This window comes from Mesocricetus auratus, unplaced genomic scaffold (genome assembly GCF_017639785.1).
Source record: "Mesocricetus auratus isolate SY011 unplaced genomic scaffold, BCM_Maur_2.0 Super-Scaffold_100676, whole genome shotgun sequence".
NCBI classification, from domain to species: domain Eukaryota; kingdom Metazoa; phylum Chordata; class Mammalia; order Rodentia; family Cricetidae; genus Mesocricetus; species Mesocricetus auratus.
This window is the reverse complement of record NW_024429266.1, coordinates 90,339,853-90,360,251: the sequence shown is the minus strand read 5'-3', so window position 1 is coordinate 90,360,251 and position 20,399 is coordinate 90,339,853. Positions and strand designations below refer to the sequence as shown.

At 49.7% G+C, this 20,399-nt stretch overlaps 1 long non-coding RNA gene across 1 annotated transcript; it reads right to left on the bottom strand.

The window, feature by feature from the left end:
- Positions 1 to 3,970: 3,970 nt before the first annotated feature.
- On the bottom strand, positions 3,971 to 6,559 carry LOC121137169. The gene is made up of 3 exons (XR_005874403.1): positions 6,172 to 6,559; positions 5,934 to 6,077; positions 3,971 to 5,645 (listed from the first exon to the last, which is right to left on the bottom strand). It is a non-coding gene; the product is annotated as an uncharacterized LOC121137169 (long non-coding RNA).
- Positions 6,560 to 20,399: the final 13,840 nt, after the last annotated feature.

Genomic DNA, 20,399 nt, shown 5'->3' with positions numbered 1-20,399 from the left:
TACAGAGAAACCCTGTCTCGTAAATACAAAAAAAAAAAATTCTTTTCTTTTTGATATAGTTGCACCGCTTGCTCCTCCTTTTTCTTGCTCCTTGCTCTCTGTCAAACTCATGGCCTCTTTTTTCACTAAGTGTTGTCACATATGTGTATGTGTAAATGCATAAGTAAAGTCTGCTCAGTCTGTAGGATGCTGCTTGTCTGTCTGTGTGTGTTCAGGCCTGGCCATTTGTTATTGGGTAGCCAGTTGCTGTGCTCCTCCTTGGGGAGGACCATCTCCCCACCCTCTGCCTCCCTTAGCTGTCTGCAGTTCTCTGTGTAAGGTTGAGGGCTCGAGGGCCGGGTTTTTATCTATTTATTTACTTAATTTTGCTTTTGAGACAGGGCCTCACTATGCAGCCCTGAGCCATCTAGAACCGTCTATGTAGACAGCCTCAGACTGTCAGAAATCCACCTGCTTCTGCCCCCAGAGTGCGGGGATCCCTGGGGTTAAAAGCACATGGGCTACCTTGCTGATGGAGATTAAAGATTAAATAGAGGGCTAGGGTACATCTAAGCAGTCCCACCAACCACTGACCCATCTTGTCCTAGCCTCACTCTTAGCCTGTGAGATGTCTGACAAGTTGTAAATCCCTTTCCGGAGGCAGGCAGATCACCATGAGTTCCAGGCCAGGATGGTCTGCAAAGCAAGTTTCAGGACAGCCAGGGCTACACAGAGAAACCCTGTCTCAAAAAAAAAAAAAAAAAAACCAAACAAACAAATAAAAAAACCAGCGAACCAACAAACCAACCGACGAACCAAGCAACCAAAGAATGTCTTCACTTGTGTCCAGGCTGTTACACTGCTCGCCACTGACTGTCACACCACTGCCACAGCTCCAGTCTCTCCTGCAAGGGTCTGACAAGTGGTCAGAACCCTCGAGACCTCTCAGGAGCCCGGCTCCTCCTCTGATGTCACAGCACCAGGCATTTTCCTTTGCCCAGCACAAGCTTCTGGGGGAAGTTTCTATAGGTCCATTGTTTTGACAGCCCGGCAGTGGTGGGGGAATGTCTTTACAATGCCTCCACTCCTGTTGGGATGCTCACAGAAGCAGGTCCAGGAAAACAGACGGCAAATTGATTGGCAGGGAGCGGGGAATCCCAACCGTTTTCTGGGACGCTCTCGATGAAGGCAAAGCTGGTACAGCCCACATGGCCGTCACCCACCACCCCAATTAAAGAACAGCCCCGCCCCCAGCCTCCCACCCTGCCTTCCTTTGGTCCTGTCTGCTTTCAGCTGTCTCCCGTGACCGAACAGAGCCAGCGGTCTTGGCCTGTGTCTGAGGCACAGTGACCATAAGTGAAAAGTCCTGCCTTCCTTTGCCCAAAGACCCAGAGCACAGCGCTGTCACTCACAGAAAAATAACAACACTTGCTTGCTGTGCTGTCTCAGAGCTTAAAGCCTCGGCAGCTGGGCCAGGAGCCTGGGTGTCACAGGAGAGAGATGTTCTCTACCTCCAGGATACTGCTGCTGGTTTATGGTCCTGTGTCTCAGATAGCTGCCCCCAGGGAGGCTTGTATGGAGCAAGGAAGAGCAGGGCTTGTAGCCCTTCAGATGTCAAAGGAGGTGAAAACAGGCCTGGAGAGAAGGCTCAGTGACTGAGAGCACTGGCTGCTCTCCTGAAGGGCCTGGGTTTGGTTTCTAGCATCCGCACAGAACTCACTCTATTGCCAGGGCATCCAGCATCGCCTTCTGACCTCCACGGTACCGGTAGTGCATGCACGAGGTGCACAGACAGGCCTGCAGGCAAAACATCCATGCACACACACAATAAAAATCTTTCAAAAGGAGGTGGGTGGGGGTGGGGCCTGGTAGGGGAGAGAGCCTGGTGTGTCAGCTGCTTCTCTCACTGAGGCTGCCACGCCCATGGCAGGAAGGGTTGTTGGGGCTTATGGTTTGAGGGGATGATTCGGTACACACAGCAGACCCTGGTGGGAGGCGTGGTGGCAGAGGTGTAAAGTGACTGGTCACAGTGCATTTACACCCAGGAAGCAGAAACCACACAGGAGGCGGGGCTGGGCTACAGAGCCTCAAGCTCCACTCCCCAGCAACCCACTTCCTCCAACAAGGCTCCAAGGGGTCAAACCCTTCCACATCCCCCATACCACCTGGGGACCAACTATTCAAACACATGAGCGACATTTCACATGCAGCAACATCTGGCCCCAGCCATGGCCGTAAACATGCCTGGCTCAGGTCATTCAGTCCGGCTGGGAGTTGGGCTTCCAGAAGGACACTAGCACGTTTGGGGAAGAACGTGTGACTGGGCGGGACTGGCGATCTAACCGCTTCAGAGAAGCGGTTCTGTTTCTTCATTGTTGCCCCGGGACCCGCTCTCACCCCAAAAAGGGCAAGAGAGGGCTTATTCTTGAGCCACATGTGCACAGCGTGGTGAGGGACACACATTCTCACTGCCCCTGACACGTTCCACTGCTCAGCAGTTATAGAGCGAAAGCAACCCGGGCATTGGTGTAGTCACCAATTACATCGGTTGGGGCCACAAACGAGTAGGTGGTAGCAAAGTGACGCAGGCGGGGTCAATCCAGATGCTTCCTGGTCATTTTCTTAGCTTCGGGGTTGGTGGAAGTTGGTGGTCTACTAAGAGAACATTGCAAAGATTTCACCGTATAGTCAAGCGCCAGGCCACACACCAGGGTAGCCAAGGAACTGACAGGGCCAGAGACAGCCCTAGATAAGTGGACGTTGGACCTGTGACGTCTTAACCCTTCATGGTCCTGAACCTCCAGGCGGCCATCCAGCTTTACCCCTCCCCTGGGAACTTCAGTTTACTCTCTCTAGGTGGTGATGGGGTCGGCTTTTCATGCCAAGGGAAACAGGTTCGGCTTTTCAAATGGCAGAACGAGGCACAAGACCTTGTGAATACAAGCACGGGGTCTAAACCAGTGTGGTGTGTTTAAAATTGAACCAGAAACATCACAGCCTTCTCCAGAGGCCACTCAAGGCAATACCGATTTTCCCAGCAAGGTCTCAGTGGAGAAAGTGTTCTAGCCTCTGGCTCCTCTTCTGTCTACCGAGCACAGGCTAGCCCCTATTCCTCCACACCCCTGAGCACAGGTCAGCTCCTATTCCTTCAGTCCTGTCGAGAATGTTTCCCTCCTGGCCCCTGATTTTCCAAGTCCAGGTGACTCTGCGCTGTAAGGAAAGCCAGCTAAGCCTGTTCCTATGAGCAAGCCAGCAACAAGGGCTTGTCCACGCTTTTTGCCTCCAGGCTCCTGCTCTGACGTCCCTCGGGGATGGACCACAACCTAGACGAGTAAGTTAGACAGATCCTTTCTTCTCCTAAGCTGCTTCCGGCCAGAGTGTTTTATCACAAGCAGCAACAAAACAGTTCTAGTTTAAAGGATCTAGAAGGTGTGGCTCAGTAGAAGACTGCTTACCTAGCACACTCAAGTCGTTGGTTTTAGTCCCTAGCTGTGTGTGTATCTGGTGTTTGTGTGTGTATCTATCTGTTTGTGTGTGTGTGTCTGTGTGTGTGTGTGTGTGTGAGTTTGTAAGTGGTCTCTGTGTCTGTGTGTGAGCATGTGTGTGTGCCTGTGTGTGTGTCTCTGTATGTCTGTGTATGTGTTTGTGTCTCTTTGTATGTCTGTGTGTACCTGTATTTGTGTATGTCTGTGTATATGTGTATCTCTGTCTGTGTATGTGTCTGTGTTTGTGCGTGGTGCATTGTGTGAAACTTGGGACAAACTGAACTAACAGAAGCTACAGAGGCTGCTGCCCACCTGGAAGAGTGCCTGCCTAACATGCACAAGGCCCTGGGTTCGGTCACTAGCACTATATTAAATGGGGGGGGGTGCAGCCCTCAGGAGTCAGAAGCAGGAGAGACAGAAGTTCGAGGTCATCCTCAGTCATATACTGAGTTTGAGGTCATTCTAGCTTACGAGAGATTCTATCTCAAAACAAGAACACACAAATATGACCTTAACCAACTAGGAATTTATTTTTCCTTCTTCTCAAGAAGCTAGGAGATGGTGGCCTAGTGCAGATAAAATATCTCATGGACCGCCAGGCTCCCGAGTTCCTTCACTCTGGTACCTGCCTCTTCAGGACACAGCCTTCCACAGTTAACACGTTCCAGATGGTAGCAGGAAGGGAAGGCCTTAGGCGGGGTCACGGAAGGTATGCTAGCTACCGTGTGAAGAAAGCTCCAGGGGTGGCCCTCATCTCACGTGTCATTCACTAGAACAAAGCCACTGGCCTCCTCAGGGTACAAGCAGGGCTGGGAAACAGTCTCTGTCCCAGCCAGCCACATGCCCAAAAGCAGGTCGCTGTCACCTCAGAAGAAGGGGAAGATGGACATCAGAGGACACAGACAAGACTTCCAGCAGAGATCTAGTTTGTGTTTGGATGTTTCTTTGAGATAGGATCTGGCTACACAGACCAAGCTAACCTCAGCTCCCACTTCTATCTCCTGTCACACACAATGAGCCGCAGCATTTGTCATCAGGGAACCGAAGACAGGTCACACTGGAGGAGGCCCTGGCGCTGACCTAATGTGGTGGCCACGTTGTGTCAGGCGCGTGGATTGACATGTTTGTGTCTTCTCAAAATGCCACAAATGATTGAATAACAATAACCCCACAACAGATTCACAGTCTATGTCAATTCCACCCAGTATTACTAGTTTCCATGGGTATTTATGACTGTTGTCACTCATGGGTTCATTTCATTCCAATCTTTAAGAAAATGTTACCGCACTTATTTATTTGTGGGTATGTATGTGGGCATACGTGTCACGGTACATGTGTGGTGTCAGAAGACAAACCTGTACATGTGTGGTGTCTGAAGACAAACCTGTAGGAGCCCATTCTCTGCCCCCACCATGTGGGTTCTGGGAAAACAGTTCAGGTTGCCAGGCTTGGCAGCAAGTGCCTTCACCTGCTGAGCTATCTGGCAAACTTTCACTCTAATATTCTTCTTTTCTTCAGCTGTTTGAGACAGGGCTTCTCTGTGTAGCCCTGGCTGTCCTGGAACTCGCTCTGTATACCAGGCTGACCTCCAACTCAGAGATCCGCCTGCCTCTGCCTCCCGAGTGCTGGGATTAAAGGTGAGAGCCACCACCACCTCCTAGCTTTGACTCCATCATCTTTATTACGAGTGTTAGCTTCAGACCTCTCGTTATACTTCACAATGACACGTTTTAGAAAGGCCATGAGTGGGTTACAGAGGCTGCAGGGCTGAAAGAAACTGTCCTGAAGTTTCTTTCCTTGTGTCTTGACCTGACACAGATGCAAGGAAAATTCTCTGGTGCGGACCGGGAGAAATAATTTACGAAGCACAGACACAAACTGTTCTTGCCCTCATGGAGCCCAGGTGGAGAGCAGGACACCTGTCCCTGTGTAATCTCCAGGGGTTGGGAGGGCGAAGGTCCCAGAGAGACTCTCCTGGCTGTTGTGGCTTTTGAGAGCCGGGGACAGTGGAGGGTACGGTGGCCCTCAGCACGTTCCGTTTTCCATTCTCCACACGCCACGCTTTAGGGTAGTAATCACCCAGGCAGCTGCCCCACTCGCTCAGCATCTAGGATGCATTTGCTGAGAAAGTCCCCGGACACAGTGCAGTGACATCAGTCACCAGTCTCTGAGGAAGCGTTTCTTAAATAAAGGGGAGATTGAAAAGGGAAGGTCAATGAGGATGGCGGCGAGCCACTCTGCACTGCCCATTTTTCCCTCAACTCAAGTGGGTTTTGATTTGCTCCAAGCTAGAGCAGAAGTTAATTGAAGGCCATTTTTCTTTCTTTGCAAGGAGCAGTGTTCCGGGGAACAGAACAGTGAGAGCAGAGCAGCCAGCGTTGTCTCTGCATTTGTATAATAGTGGCCTTGGGGATGAATGTGCGACAATTATCCTGCACCCGGAGTCCTTGGGGTGGGGGAAGGACAGACCTGGTATTAGTGGTTAGTGCTGAATCCCAAGTCTGCCTGCCCTGGAGCCTTCGCAGCCAAACATCACTTCAGTTCAGGACCTCCATCTGCCAGTGGGGTCTGCCCTTTCCCAGCGGGAGGCGAAGGGAAGCCTGGGTAACCAACCTCAAGAAAGGAGCACAGCACAGCAGAGAGAGCATTATTTTACATTCACTCCAGAATCCTTCCCCTCGCCACGCAGGCTTTGATCTCTGCCTACCTGCCAGGACCACCGGGTCAGTTCAAGTAGGCTTCGGAAAGCACAGAGAGAGCTCAAGCCCTCCACCAATGTTGGGTAGATGCTACCCTTCAGCCCATGCTCTTCATCACTGCCTACACTTGTAGAGCATTCTCCTGGCCAGAGAGGGCACGGGACAAAGGAACGGCTTAGCCCAGGCACGAGCCAGGGTCACTCTGTTACCTGAGTAGCTAAGTCACGTGTGGAATAAACTTTCGTCCACAGTATTTACTGTCATGGTTACTTTCCCTGTTGCTATGACAAAGGCAACTTCAGGAAGGAGGGGTTTATTTTGGTTCAGAGTTTAGGGTACAGGTTCATCAGAGTGGAGCAAGCCAAGGATACGGGAGTTTTAGAGTGGTTGAGGCTTTCTCCAGGATCGTGTGTGTGTGTGTGTGTGTGTGTGTGTGTGTGTGTGTGTGTGTGTGTGTGTGTTAGGGTTCTCATGCATCCCTGGCTGGCCTCACTATGTAACCAAAGCTGACCTTTCCCCCCATGATCTTCCCAGTGCTGGCATTCCAGGCATGCGCCTCTATTCCTGGTTTTACACAGCACAGAGGCTCGCACCCAGGGGCTTTAGGCATATTCTATGTAATCCTTGGATCCCAGCATAGGGAATGGTGCTGCCCACTGTTAGGGTGGGTCTTCCCACTTCAGTTAACTTAATCAAGAGACTTTTACACGTTTGCTTGGTAGCTGTCTACCAGGTATTCCAGACCCCACCACACTGAGAATCAACACCAACCACCACCTTATCCAGTATTTCCTTATATTCTTAGAGGGCAGAGTTATAGACTCATGTCAGTAGAGAAGGGGAGAGGACATAGTGTTGTCCAGGGATAGAGACAGAGGCCAGCCTGGTCTAAAGAGCAAGCTCTGGGACAGCCAAGGCTACAGAGAAACACTATATCAAAAACAAAACAACAACAAAATAGGGAGTTGGGGGCGGTGGCTGCAGTTCAGCTGATAGAATGATTGCCTAGAATGTAGAAGGCCCTGGATGTGATCCTCGGAAGGGTGGAATCCCAGAGCTCAGAGAGTAACAGGGGTAGAGGTCAGCTATGGCTATATACAGTGAGGCCAAAACCCCTACCACCACCACCACACACACACACACACACACACAACCCCCCACATACATACACACACTCACACACTCATACATATCCACACAATAGACACTCATACATACACACTCACACATACACACACAATATACACATACACTCACATACACATCCACAATACACTAACACATACACATTTACACATACATATACCCACACACACATACACACATACTCATATATACTCACTCACACATACCCACACAATATACACATATACTCACATATACACATTCACAATACACTAACACATACATATTTACACACACATATACCCATACACACATATTCATATACACTCACATACATATACACACACACTCACACACTCATACATATCCATACAGTATACACTCACACATACACACTCACACATACCCACACAATATACACATACACTCACACATACACATTCACAATATACTAACACATACACATTTACACACATATACCCATACACACATACTCATATACACTCACATACATATACACACACACTCACACATACTCACACAATATACACATACACTCACACACACTCACACATACACATTCACAATATACTAACACATACACATTTACACATACATATACCCATACACACATATTCATATACACTCACATATATACACACACATACACAAACATATAGACACTCACATATTCCCTCTGTCTCTCTCTCACACACACATATATGCACACATATACACACATATACATACACCATATGCACTCACATACACACACATATACACACACACCAATATATAGACACTCACATATTCTCTCTCTCTGACACACACACACACACACACACACACAGCCCCATCATCTTGCCATATTTTGTGAAAAGAAGTTCAACCTTCCCTTTCTTCAGTTTCTTTCTTTAAGCTGGCATTTTCCTGAACAAAGTCAACTCCCTTCTGAGCCGAGGTCTCATGATGCCACTCAAGATGATTTACACTATTCTCTTGCCTCGCTGCAAACTTTTTTTTTTTTTTTTGGTTTTTTCGAGACAGGGTTTCTCTGTGGCTTTAGAGGCTGTCCTGGAACTAGCTCTTGTAGACCAGGCTGGCCTCGAACTCACAGAGATCCACCTGCCTCTGCCTCCCGAGTGCTGGGATTAAAGGCGTGCGCCACCAATGCCCGGCCTTCACTGCAAACATTTAAAAATTGAAATTGGGGGGTGGAGAAATGGCTCTGTAGTTAAGAGCTCTTACTGCTCTTCCAGAGGACCCAAGTTCGGCTCCCAGCACTAATACGAGACAGCTCACCATTGCCTGTCCCTCCAGCTCCGGCGACTCTGATACTCTGTTATGATCTCCAAGGCACACGCCATACATTCACACAGACACATACACATACATTTTAATAAGAAGAATAAATCTTTAAAAAAAAACCCTGAAGATTCAGTAATTTCCCCTGCTTGTTTCCTTTAAAAAACAATTGTTTTGATATGGGGCCTCGGGCAGCCTGGTCTTGAATTCTGTGTTCTGAGATGTCAGTGACTCGAGAGGAGAGGTACAGCAGTGACAGGGTTCAGGAAGTCAAGGAGACAGGAAGACGAGCATGGTGGCTCACACTTCTAACTCCAGCGCTTGCTCAGCACAACGCACATGATCACCAGCAGCTCAGTGCCACCCGGGCAGAATGGAAGGAGGATGGAGGGGAGGCCTCGGGCTGGGGTCAGGATGGGAAGTAGGCATAAGGCCCTGGGCGTGGGGGAAGTTGAGGACTATGTGACCACAGAAACATGATTCCCAGGAGAGGGCAGCCTTGGTCCTATTCCAGCCTCCAAGGCTTGCCAGGGGAAGGCAGAAGCACTTGTCTGCTTCCTGAGGGCTAGACTGACTCAGGAAAATCCTCAAGAGCATCCCTAGAAAGCTCCTGGGCTAGTTTTCCCATATTTCTGGGACAAGTTACTGTTACCTTGCTAAACAGTACAGTTTTCCCCTAAAGGCTAGGCATGGTGGCACACATGCCTTTAATGCCAGCACAGGGTAAAGGGTTGGGGGCTGGAGGGTGCAGAGGCAGGTGGATTATCTATCCACCCAGAAAGTTCCAAGATAGCCAGAGGTACAAAATAGAGAGATCCTATTTGGTCTCAAAAAATCAAAGCAAATGCATTCTACAGTCTTGGAGGCCAGAATCCACGGTGCCTCTTGCAAGTCTCAGACTGAGGAGTAAGTATGATGGAGCCTTCTGCAGGCTCTAAGAATAAGCTTCGTCATTCTTCTAGGGGCTAGCAGACCCCCTAAGGACACCTGTGCCATTAAGGTACAGGCGATACCCCAGGATAATCTCCCCATGTCAAGATTCTTGCTTCATCTCTACAAAGACACCTTTTCCTTCTTCATCCCTACAAAGACCTTTTCACTACATAAAGTAAGACATTCACAGGCTCGAGAGACTAGTATGCATCTTCCTTTGGGGGAGGGCATTCACTGGTCTACCACAGATCTCCCTCCGCACCCATCTCTGGCCCTTGGACATCCTTGGGGGTGAGCATATGCAGATGGGGGTCTCCTGCTGCGGCTTTGAGGCCGTGTTATGGTTTGAATCTGCAGTGCATTAAAAAGCACATTAGCTGGCCGTGCTATTGGCGGGGGGTTACCTACCTGGAGGATCCAAGTCACTGGAGATGTGTCTCTGTGGGTATATGTTGCCCTGGACTCCATCTTGTACCCATGCCCTCTCTGCCTCTTGACTATCATGAACAGCTCTGGTCCCCCATGCCCTCCCACTGTGACAGTCAGCTTTACTATAGGCTCAGAAATGCAGCCTCTGCAGACCACAAACTGAAAGCCTGAGCCAGGGTAAACAGTTACCCCCTTATGTTGTTTTCTCAGGCCGGAAGATGCCCAGATAGGTGGCTGTATTTGTTTGTTTGTGGCAGGGTCTTGCTCTGCAGCCCAGGCAGGCCTTGAAATTGAAACTCTCATCCCATCATCTCATAGGGTTTTTTTTTTCCTTAAGCTCCAGGCTTTGGGATCTGGGAACACCACACAGGGCTCAGAGTGCCGATTTGAACACATTGATAACAAACTCAGAGTCACCAGTAATGGGTTAGTGTCACATTAAGGACAGAAATCAATAAAGCACTTCCCCTTGGTGTCATTTGGCCAAGAGTGAGCCCAGATTTTAATTTTCGACTTTGCTCTCCCCGTGTCTTCTGTCACTCCAGACTGTTGTCTGAGACTGAATCTGTGCCGGCCTGAATGCTCCTTTGTGACTCTGTCCCTGTGACTCTGTCTGCATCTAAGCATCTGTCCCAACAAATGACTTGGCATGTGCTCTCTCTGTTTCTCTCTCTCTCTTTGAACAGCACAGGAAGCATCCTATGCAAAAGGAATGAGGGATATTTTATAGAAAGCTACAATAGTTTTACAAGGGATGAAGTCATTGACATCAACTGACCCCAACTGATTCAATTAACAAACAAACAAACACTATCAGGCATTTATGGTGTTTTTTGTTTGTTGTTTGTTTTGTTTTGTTGTTTTGGTTTTTCGAGACAGGGTTTCTCTGTATAAGAGCTCTGGCTGTCCTGGAACTCACTTTGTAGATGATGCTGGCCTCTAACTCACAGAAATCCACCTGCCTCTACCTCCCGCATGCTGGGTGCTTTTAATCTGTATTTCCTGTGTTTAGCAAATGATTAATATACATGAAAACATACATTCGTTACTCTTGGGTCAGGGGCATGGAAGATGTGTTTTCATGGGTATATCTTGCCCACATAACTTACAATTACAGTTATGCATTTAGCTTAAGCTGTAAAAAGATGATCACATGGGAAATCCAAGACAAATAAGATTGATTTTTACATTGTGCTCTTCAAGGAAGGTTAAAGAGCTGAAGAGATGGCTTAGTGGTTAAAAGCACTGAATGCTCTTCCAGAGGACCCAGGTTCAGTTCCCACATGGCAGCTCACACCTGTCTGTAACTCCAAGATCTGACACCTCACTCAGACATACATGCAGGCAAAACACCAATGCACATAAAATAAAATAAAAATAAAAATTTAAAAGGCAGGTTAAACAAACAGACCGAGTACGCTGTAGGATAGCTACCTTAATAATTCACCCAGCTGCGAGGTCCAGCAAAAGTCCCAGTCTTTCAGGAAGTAAGAGATCTTCTTAGCATAACGCATTGCCATTAACTCAACACTAGGTTCATGTTGTCTCACAGACCCTGATTCCATGAACAGAGGCCCCCATCTCTTCCGGACGGGTCAAGTCTCAAAGCTGGAATGAAGTAAATCTTAGATGTCACAGGAACATGAAACCCAGGATTGAGTCCCAGGCCCAGCTATTCCGTCTTCATGACCTTGAGAAAATTACTTTTTGACATTTGATGGGTTTGTAGCATGCGGCCGCTACGCTATGCGTTGGATGTGAGGCAACCTCCTAAAGCCTCACAGACAGAGAACAAGCATAGAGGCCGGGTGTCATCTTCTCACAAAAGCCACTAATTCATGCAGGGGGAGGGGGCAAATTCACAATCTACTATGTGCCCCAAACCCCATCTCCAAACCTCACCAACATGAATTTGGAGATTAAGTTGCCAATATGCTAACTTTGGGGAGCAGCTTTGCCTAGAGACACTGACAGTTCTGGGTACAGGATTTTAAGGCAACGCATCCTAGAGGTCAGAGGTCGAGGCTCGCCTACACCCTGATGCAGGAGCCATGCAATCTCTGGGGTCCCCTAAGGGGATCGAGTTGCTAACTTTCACAGTATCGTGTAGACAGAGTTTCTGTTCCGCCTGGTCCCACAGTCGATTAGCCCCCAAATAAACACACAAAAACTCATATCACTTTATAAAAAGTTTGGCCGATGACTAGGGCTTATTACTGGTAGCTCTCTCTTAATTATTAACCCATTGCTATTAATCTGAGTGTTCCCAGTGCTCTTGGCTTACCCGGTTACGCCCCGACATGTTACTCCTTCCTCCCGCCTTCCTCCCCCCAGCCTTCTCCTGCTCTGGTAGCCCCACCTATGTTTCCTGCCTGGCTACTGGCCAGTCGGTGTTTTATTCATCAACCAGTAAGAGAAACATATATACGGAAGGACATTCCCCCGTCAGCATTGGCCTGTTCTGTCTGGCATGGGCAGAGTTCACAGGGCTCGAGCAGAAATGGGAAATGGTATCATGTACCCTGTCCCCAGGGCTCACCAGGTCCCTCTTGGTCCAGTTAGAGCAGAGATCCAGCTGAAACCACCCACTGGAGGAAAAGAATGCAGTTCCTGTCCCACAGCCCGCCCGAGAATGGGGTATATGCGAGTGGGGGAGTAATGAGGATCCTCCTTCCAAAGAGGGTCCAGGGCACTGAGCACTGCCTCCCATATGTCAAACTCTGTCCAGTGCCCCCTCCTGCCAGGGTTTCAAAGTGACCGCCAAGGCTCACCCTGCTTCGTGGCCCACAAGGAAGGGGCTGTCAGCAGTGTCTGTCAGCCAAGCCATTTTTGCCTCCCATTGTCTCTCCCAAAGGTTCAATGCTAGGGAAGCTGTCAATACTGGCTTTGGGTTGTGACTAAGTAGATTCAGAAAGCGTCTACTTATCAAATTGAACTAATGATCACAGTCACTGACAGTCATTGAAAACAGTGGCAACTGCTCGGTGGGCAAAGATCCACAAGAGGTAAGCAAGGGGCCGTCTCAACCAGGCTCTAAAGTACCTACGAAGGATGATAGTGCTACCCTTCCTTTCCAGGGTCTCCAGGTCCCTAGCTGGACATGTCCCGCCATGCTGGACCCACCCACCACTGGCATATTTCATAGCTGGGCTCTTCCTCCAGCAGAACTCTCAGCCTCCGTGTGACAGCCAGGGGCGGGGCAGGGTATAGGCCAGCTGACAGACGGGTACACTTGGCGGAGACCAGCAAGTCACAGAGGGTTTCCAAGGATGTCTACTTGAGCCAGGCCACGTAGGACAGGTGGGATTGAAGGGGAGAGGTTGACACAGAAAAATAATGTTTTAGGGGCTGAGATGTAGATTAGTTGGTAAAGTGCCTGCAAAAAAATACATGAAGCCCTGGGTTCCACCCCCAGCATACCTGTAATCCCAGCACTTGGAAGGTGGGGGCAGGAGGACCAGGCCAGCCTGGGCTACGTGAGATCCTGCCTCTAAAACAAGCAAATAAAATGGGCTGTTATGACAGTTTAAGTGTGTTCTAGACTCCACTTACCTGCCACCGATAGCACCTTCAGAAGGAGGCTGGGAAGCTGCAAGGCCAGGATGCACTTGCAGAGGTCCCAGAACAAAGGTCTCAGTGGCCCCAGTGCATGCAAAGCACCCTGCATCCCTCCACAGGAAGGAGGGAGATGCTCTAAGGAGCCCCGCCTCCACGTCCTGGCTATGAACTGCTGTCTTTTCTGCCCCGCCCACCCGAGGACTGGGGACCCCTCCAGCAAGTCTTCAGGGGAGCACTGTGGAGGGCCTCCTGCTTTTTCCTCTCCTGATGGTTGGAGCAGTAGAGGCCCACTTACCAGCGATTCCAGAAATAAGGAGGTTAAACCTAGAGTAAGCAACTTAAAAGATGGGGCTGGAGAGTTGGCTCCGTGACTCGGGTCAGGTTCCCAGCACCCACGTGGCGGCTCACAACAGTCTGCAACTCCAGTTCCAGGGGTCCTGACACCTTCTTCTTGCCTCCATGGGCACTGTACACACATAGTACACATGTACCCATGCAGGCAAAATACTTGTGCATAAAATAAATAAGTTCGTAGGATTTCTGAACAGGTAAGGTGTAGGATGACAGTTTATGGCAATGGGTCATCTCAGTGTCTGGTGTCCATGTCCACAGTGGTCACATCCAGTGTCCAAGGCTTTTGGGCCCTTGCAGTCTCACCCTGGGTTCCACTTAGCTCGTCCCCAGCTTGTCTTCCCCTCTTCCCTCCTGATTTCTGAGCCACAAAAAGGTTTACATTAATGGATTCTGCGAGCTAGCCCTAAAATATCACCAGGTTCTTTTTCTGCTTAAAGCTGCTTAAGCAAGACTGACTGAAGCACATTTTAACCAAGAAACGCAGGAGGAAGCGTATAAACTGGGGAGCACCAGGAGGACATTAGCTGCTGGCATCTGAGGCTCCAGACACTCCCCATCCCTGCCGGCGGCCGCTGTACACGGCCATGGTCTCTGCACTTTCGGGTCTGTGCAGCTCATGGGTAGTCTTGGAACAGGAGACTGCCTCCTCCATTGGTGCCTCCCCCTTCCCTCCCCAGTGAAAGATGGAAAAGCCTGGAAGGCACAGAAGCAGGAAGGGAAAAGTGGGGTCAGTCCATCCGTGGCCGTTGTCATTATGCATAAATAGGATGCGACTGCTTTTTAGGGCAGGCTCACGGGCAAGCTCCAAACCCCTTTTTCTTTTCTATTTGTCCTCAAATCTGGGAGCGAGAGAATAGCAGAGATTAATGTGCCACCGTCTGACAGAGGTTGAGCGGATTGCCAAGGCCTCACCGGGCAGAGCAGAGTGCACTGGACAAAGAGCCTAGGCCTGCAGTCTTTGGCTTTGTGCCACTGGGAGAAGCCTCTGTGCGGACCAGGCATGAAGGCAGCGCTCATGTGCAGCCCATTTAATAAGGGTATGACAATCACGCGAGCGTCCAGGTGTATTGGCAACACCCTGTCAAGGTGAACTGTCACATTCCCACCTACACAGCGCCCACGTCTTCTTTTTTTAAGATTGTATTTATTTATTATGTATACACAATGCTCTATCTGCTTGCCTGCCTGCAGCCCAGAAAGAGGGCGCCAGATCTCATTAGAGATCCCATGTGGTTGCTGGGAATTGAACTCAGGCCCTCTGGAAGAGCTGTCAATGCCCATAACCTCTGAGCCATCTCTCCAGGAGAGCCCTGCAGGTTACGGAAAGGGGTGCAGGAGCCTGGCTGTCAGGGCCAAGCAGGTTCCGGTTCGTATCTCCCTTTGCGGAGTAGAGATTGACAGGGCTGCTGACCCTCAGCTGGAGGATCGTCACAAGACCCATTATGAGAAGGACGTCTCTCTAGGTGTAACCACACTGGGTCCCCACAGTGAGGGTCAGGGCTACACTTACAGGCGAGATCTTGACTTGCCCTCCCAAGCTTTGCTTTGAAGATATGAACCCTTCAGTTGTGGGTCAAGAAGTATGCCGCCTACTACCCACAATGGCAGCTCATTGTCAGGTCCCAATGGAACTCGGGACAAATGGCTAACCATGGCACCAGCTTAACACGCGAAAGCGCTGACCGCAAGGCGCTCTCAGCTTCGCGTCCCTTCCCCCAACTGCTCCGCCACGTGCTTTGTGCATTTCTTATTCGTATCCGTCTCTTGGCTCCCTTTGCCCTCTCGGGTCCTCCCTTGGTTCTCCTCCTCCCTTGCTCCTCCAATTTTGGCTCCTGGTCGGCTCTCTTGCCTCCAGAAGGGGCAAGGGAAATAAAAAGAAAGGACATGCCTGCTCCTAGGTATGGCGGGGGAGGAAGTTTATCATAGATGTGTGGGAGAGCGTGGCCAGAGTCAGGGACGTCTGGGAGAGTCCAGAGTGGACATGACCCTGAGCCATGCGAGGAGAGGTGGGTAGGGGAAGGAAAGAGAGGGGGAACCAGGTACAGCAGCCAGGAGCCCCAGAAGAGAGTACAAGAAAGGACCAGGTAACCAAAATGGCTGGATTAGACAGGGAAGGGAAGCTGGGGGCAGAGAAGCCCAGCCCCTGGGGTGCAGAGTTCAGGTTAATTGTGGATCTTTGCCCCCCAGGAGTGAAGTAACAGTCTTTTGAGCTCAAGGGAGGGCCTGAGGTTCTCAGGATTACACAGGAACTTCTCAAGTTAGTGAAAGGCTGGGCCTGCTGCTGGTGGCCCTGGGTAGGAAGACAGTGGCCTGCACGCTGCTTGAAGGGAAGTGCTCAGGGACAGCCTGGCCGCACTTGGGGTCCCCAGGAGCAAGAGCATCACCTGTAGTTTGTGTGCCTCTAACAGGGGAGGTGCACCTGTCCAGTCGCTAGGAAACACACAGCCAGGCCTGCAGGCTCTCAGCCCGGAGGGAAGGCAGATGGTGACAAGATTAAGTAGTGCCTTTCATTTCAACATAGGAAATGTTTTCAACTCTCCTCTCTTCATGTCTCTAAAAAAAGGCAAGTGACGGAAACGCCCCACTGGAAATTTATTAACAAAAGCCCAGGCAGCACTCCCCCCCCACACACCCCGCCACAGACTTTTTCTTATCAAGTATTTTTCCAGCCACCCAGCAGTCACTTTGAGGGTGGGAGCCCTGCTTTTACACCAGGACCTGCCATGCAGCCTGAGCTTCATTCATCCGGCCTTCTCAACCACCAGGGAGGTATTCCATCTCACGGGTGAGGTGACAGGCAGGACGAGTTTCCTCATCCCTGAGGATGCAGCCACGGCCCCCCAAATGATGCAGAAGATAATGACCCCTTTTTTTTGATTTTTCGAGACAGGGTTTCTCTGTATTGTTTTGGAGGCTGTCCTGGAACTCACTCTGTAGACCAGGCGCCTGCCTCTGCCTCCCAAGTGCTGGGATTAAAGGCATGCGTCACCAATGCCTGGCTGTGATTTTTTTTTATGCATACCTAAGATAAAGTTTAATGTTTAAATTAGGCACAGGAAGCTGTAATTTCAGCACCCCAAAAGCTGGGGAAAGAGGGTCAGCCTGGGCTGCACAGCAAGACACTGTCTCAAAAACCAAAACACTGAACATCTAAATCACAATAAATTCAACACAGATTGACCACTATTGTGAAGTAGGGTAATTATAACAACAGTGTTGAGAGCAGGTGTGCCCGCTCTGTTATTTCGCCTTGTGTAAAACAGTGGTTTTCACACTGCGCCTTGCCCCAAGAGACTCCATTTTGAGGAAGAGAGATGACGCGGTACCCTGGTGTGACACATACATGACATCATCTGTCTACACCACCCCTTGTGGCATATGAATGACCTATCCACGAGTGTGGAAAGGGCGTCACCCTACAAATTTACCAAGGTCAACTGGGTCCACAGGAGTACATGCGGATATTTAAAAAATCACACAAGAAAAACAGCCCAAGAACTTACAGGGCACTCTGGGCTCAGGAAAGAGTGCAACTCCTTCATTTGGTGTTGGGTCCTGGAATTCTGCGATTAACAGGGAGCAGACCACAGAAGTACATTAGCCAGAAGCAACTTTACTCAAAAACAACACCACGGGGGGGGGAGACACGACATGACGACACACACGACACCTTTACCTAGTTAGGGTAGTCACAGAAAATGATTTGGTTCTGTGACTCCGATGAGGGGCTACAAACATCTTTTTATAGCCAAAGGTTATACACAGGGCAGAGAGTACTTATCAGGAATGGGTTCCTAGGGTGCGGGTCCACAACTTTTACGGAGTGTGCCCTTGGTGTCAGGGTTTGCAACCTCTGATTATAGGGTATTAACTCAAGACCAGCTCTAATAGGTCTTAATAATAAAAGACTGTAGTCAGATATAGAGGAAAATGCTAGAGATCAGAGAGGAGGAGGAGCAAGCCAAAGCCACCTTTACCTCACTATCTCGCCGGCAGAAAAGAGGGCAAGTTCCTGCCTCCTTTCTCCACCTAGCCATCTCATTTCCTATTGAAATGGGAAAAAAATCAATAAAAGTCTAAAAACTCAGACTTCAAAGCCCATGTAGGAAAAAGAAAACTTTCAAGCTCCTCTGAGCTCTCAAAGGCAACCGACAGATAATGCTAAACAAAGGACTGGGTATGTGACCAGAGGCCTGAGACCAGATAACACACCCCAGCTGTGCCAACAGTTTTCTGTCCTAAAGAAGACCAGATAGCTACCAACTCACGGTTGTAAAACCCCTTGGCCCAGGAGATGATTAGCAAACTTATTTCCCCTACAATATCCTGCTTAATTGTATCCTGCCCAAACATGCAGTTATTGTTTTATCCTATGGAAGCTTCATAATCTTAAGACTTTAAGGCTCTTGAACTTTCCCTTTAAACACCCCCACCCCAGCTGTAAGCCGTGTTCCGTTTGCTCCAGAGCCAGCAGAATCCAGGCTGCAGCTTGTCAATGAAAGAAACCTTTGTTCTTGCATTTGGTGAGTCCTCTTGTTGGTGGTGGACTTTTGAGGTACTACAAACTGCATGTAACACTCTCTATACAGACCCCCAGACCTCTATGGTTAGCTAGTGGGAAGCTCCACCGTCCGATCTTCAGACAGCCTTTATTTGTGCAAACAAGATATTGCAGGTTTACATAGCCTGGGTCTGGTCCTAACTGCTTTTCTGTACCTGGGAGAATATAGGATGAAGGGTCAGGTCACTTGTTTTAAGGTCATTATCAGGCTATAGGCATACAACTTTTCATACACCTGGACTGTTCACTGGAGAGGGCCTTAGAGACACTTACCGCCCCACAGCCTGTCACATGACCATCCACGTGAAGGAACCAGACCCTCACCCAGGCCCCTGCTTTAGGAGCCATGACAGGCTGCAGAAAAGATGGGTAGGCCTCTGACTCAGCACATGTCTGACCTGCTCCAGTCACTAGGAGGTCAGACACTCTTTGTGGCAAGAAACCAATCAGAAGTTAGCTGGCAGGACTCTGGACGTGTTTTACAGTGCTTTACAGTAAAAATGGCATAACAGCGGTATACAGAGCATAGCAACCACCCTGGGTGGGCCTATAGGCCATAACAACCAGTCGACCAATCAACACAAGACAGGTCGCCCAAGCCCAGAAGAGCACCAGTCCTGAGACTGTTGCGTACCCCTAGACACTCCCTTACACACCCCAATAAATTCCCTGCCTCCCAGTTCCAGGGTCCTTCCCATTCCACGTGCCGTGAAGAACGCTAATGCACCTTGCGCCTCCATCACTCCCCCTTCCCTAGTTTGGGCATCTCAACGTCCATGCTCGCCTTTCTCCCCTCCTCTCCTCCCCGAAACGTCACTAGCTTTCCGCCTTCCTTCCAGCTACTCACTTTCCCTGTCACCCTGCTGTGTCCTCTGCCTCCCTCCTTCCTTCCTCTCTCCCTGCTCTCCCTCTCTTTACGTCCATGTTCCTCCTGCACTCGTCCCCCTGTCCTGTCCCCACCCCGCCCTGCCCCCAACCTCTGCTCCTGCTTCTCTCATGGCTGGCTCCAGCCTGCTGGCCATGTTGACTCCACTACGTTCTCTCTCTGCTGTGGGCTCTTACAGCTGCCTCTGGCTGTCCTCTCTCTCACACACCTATAATAAAAACCTTCCCATTAACTGAACCATGGAATGGTCATCTTGTTATAGTAGGTAGTTCAAGACCAGCCATGGGCAAACCCAGTGTTTGGTGAGGGCCTCCAGCCTGGTTCCTAGAGAGCCGTGTTTTTACTATGGTGCCAGTTGGAAGTAGGCGAGGGAGCTCTCTGTGGATTGTGTATGAAGTCACCAATTCTCTTTTTTTTTCTTTTTTTGGTTTTTGAGACAGGGTTTCTCTGTGACTTTGGAGGCTGTCCTGGAACTCGCTCTGTAGACCTGGCTGGTCTCGAACTCACAGAGATCCGCCTGCCTCTGCCTCCCGAGTGCTGGGATTAAATGCGTGTGCCACCACTGCTCGGTGAAGTCACCAATTCTACCCAGGAGGGGACAGCCTCCCAGAGGCCCACCTCCTTACACCTCATACTGGGGATGAGGTTTCATCATGAGAATTGGTATGGAAGGTGGGTGTGGGGGTCCATTTGTGTGATCCCAATATGGGGGGGGAGGGCAGGGTTAGGAAGATGACTACAAGTTTGAGGCCAATGTGTTCTGCACAGAGAGTTCTAGTCTGCCAGGGATAGTGAGAACCTGTCTCAAAAAAAAAACAAATAACCAGCTGGGCGGTGGTGGTGGTGCACACCTTTAATCCCAGCATTTGGGAGGCAGAGACAGGCGGTTCTCTGTGAGTTTGAGACCAGCTCTAGTCTGGAGCTATGGAGAAACCCTGTCTCAAAAAACAGAAAAAAAATATGTGTATTGATATTTTTGCCTGTTTATGTCTTTGCACCACATGCATGCAGTTCCAGTGGAAGCCAGCAGAGGGCACTGGATCCTTTGGAACTTGAGATACGAACAGTTGTGAGCCCCCCATGTG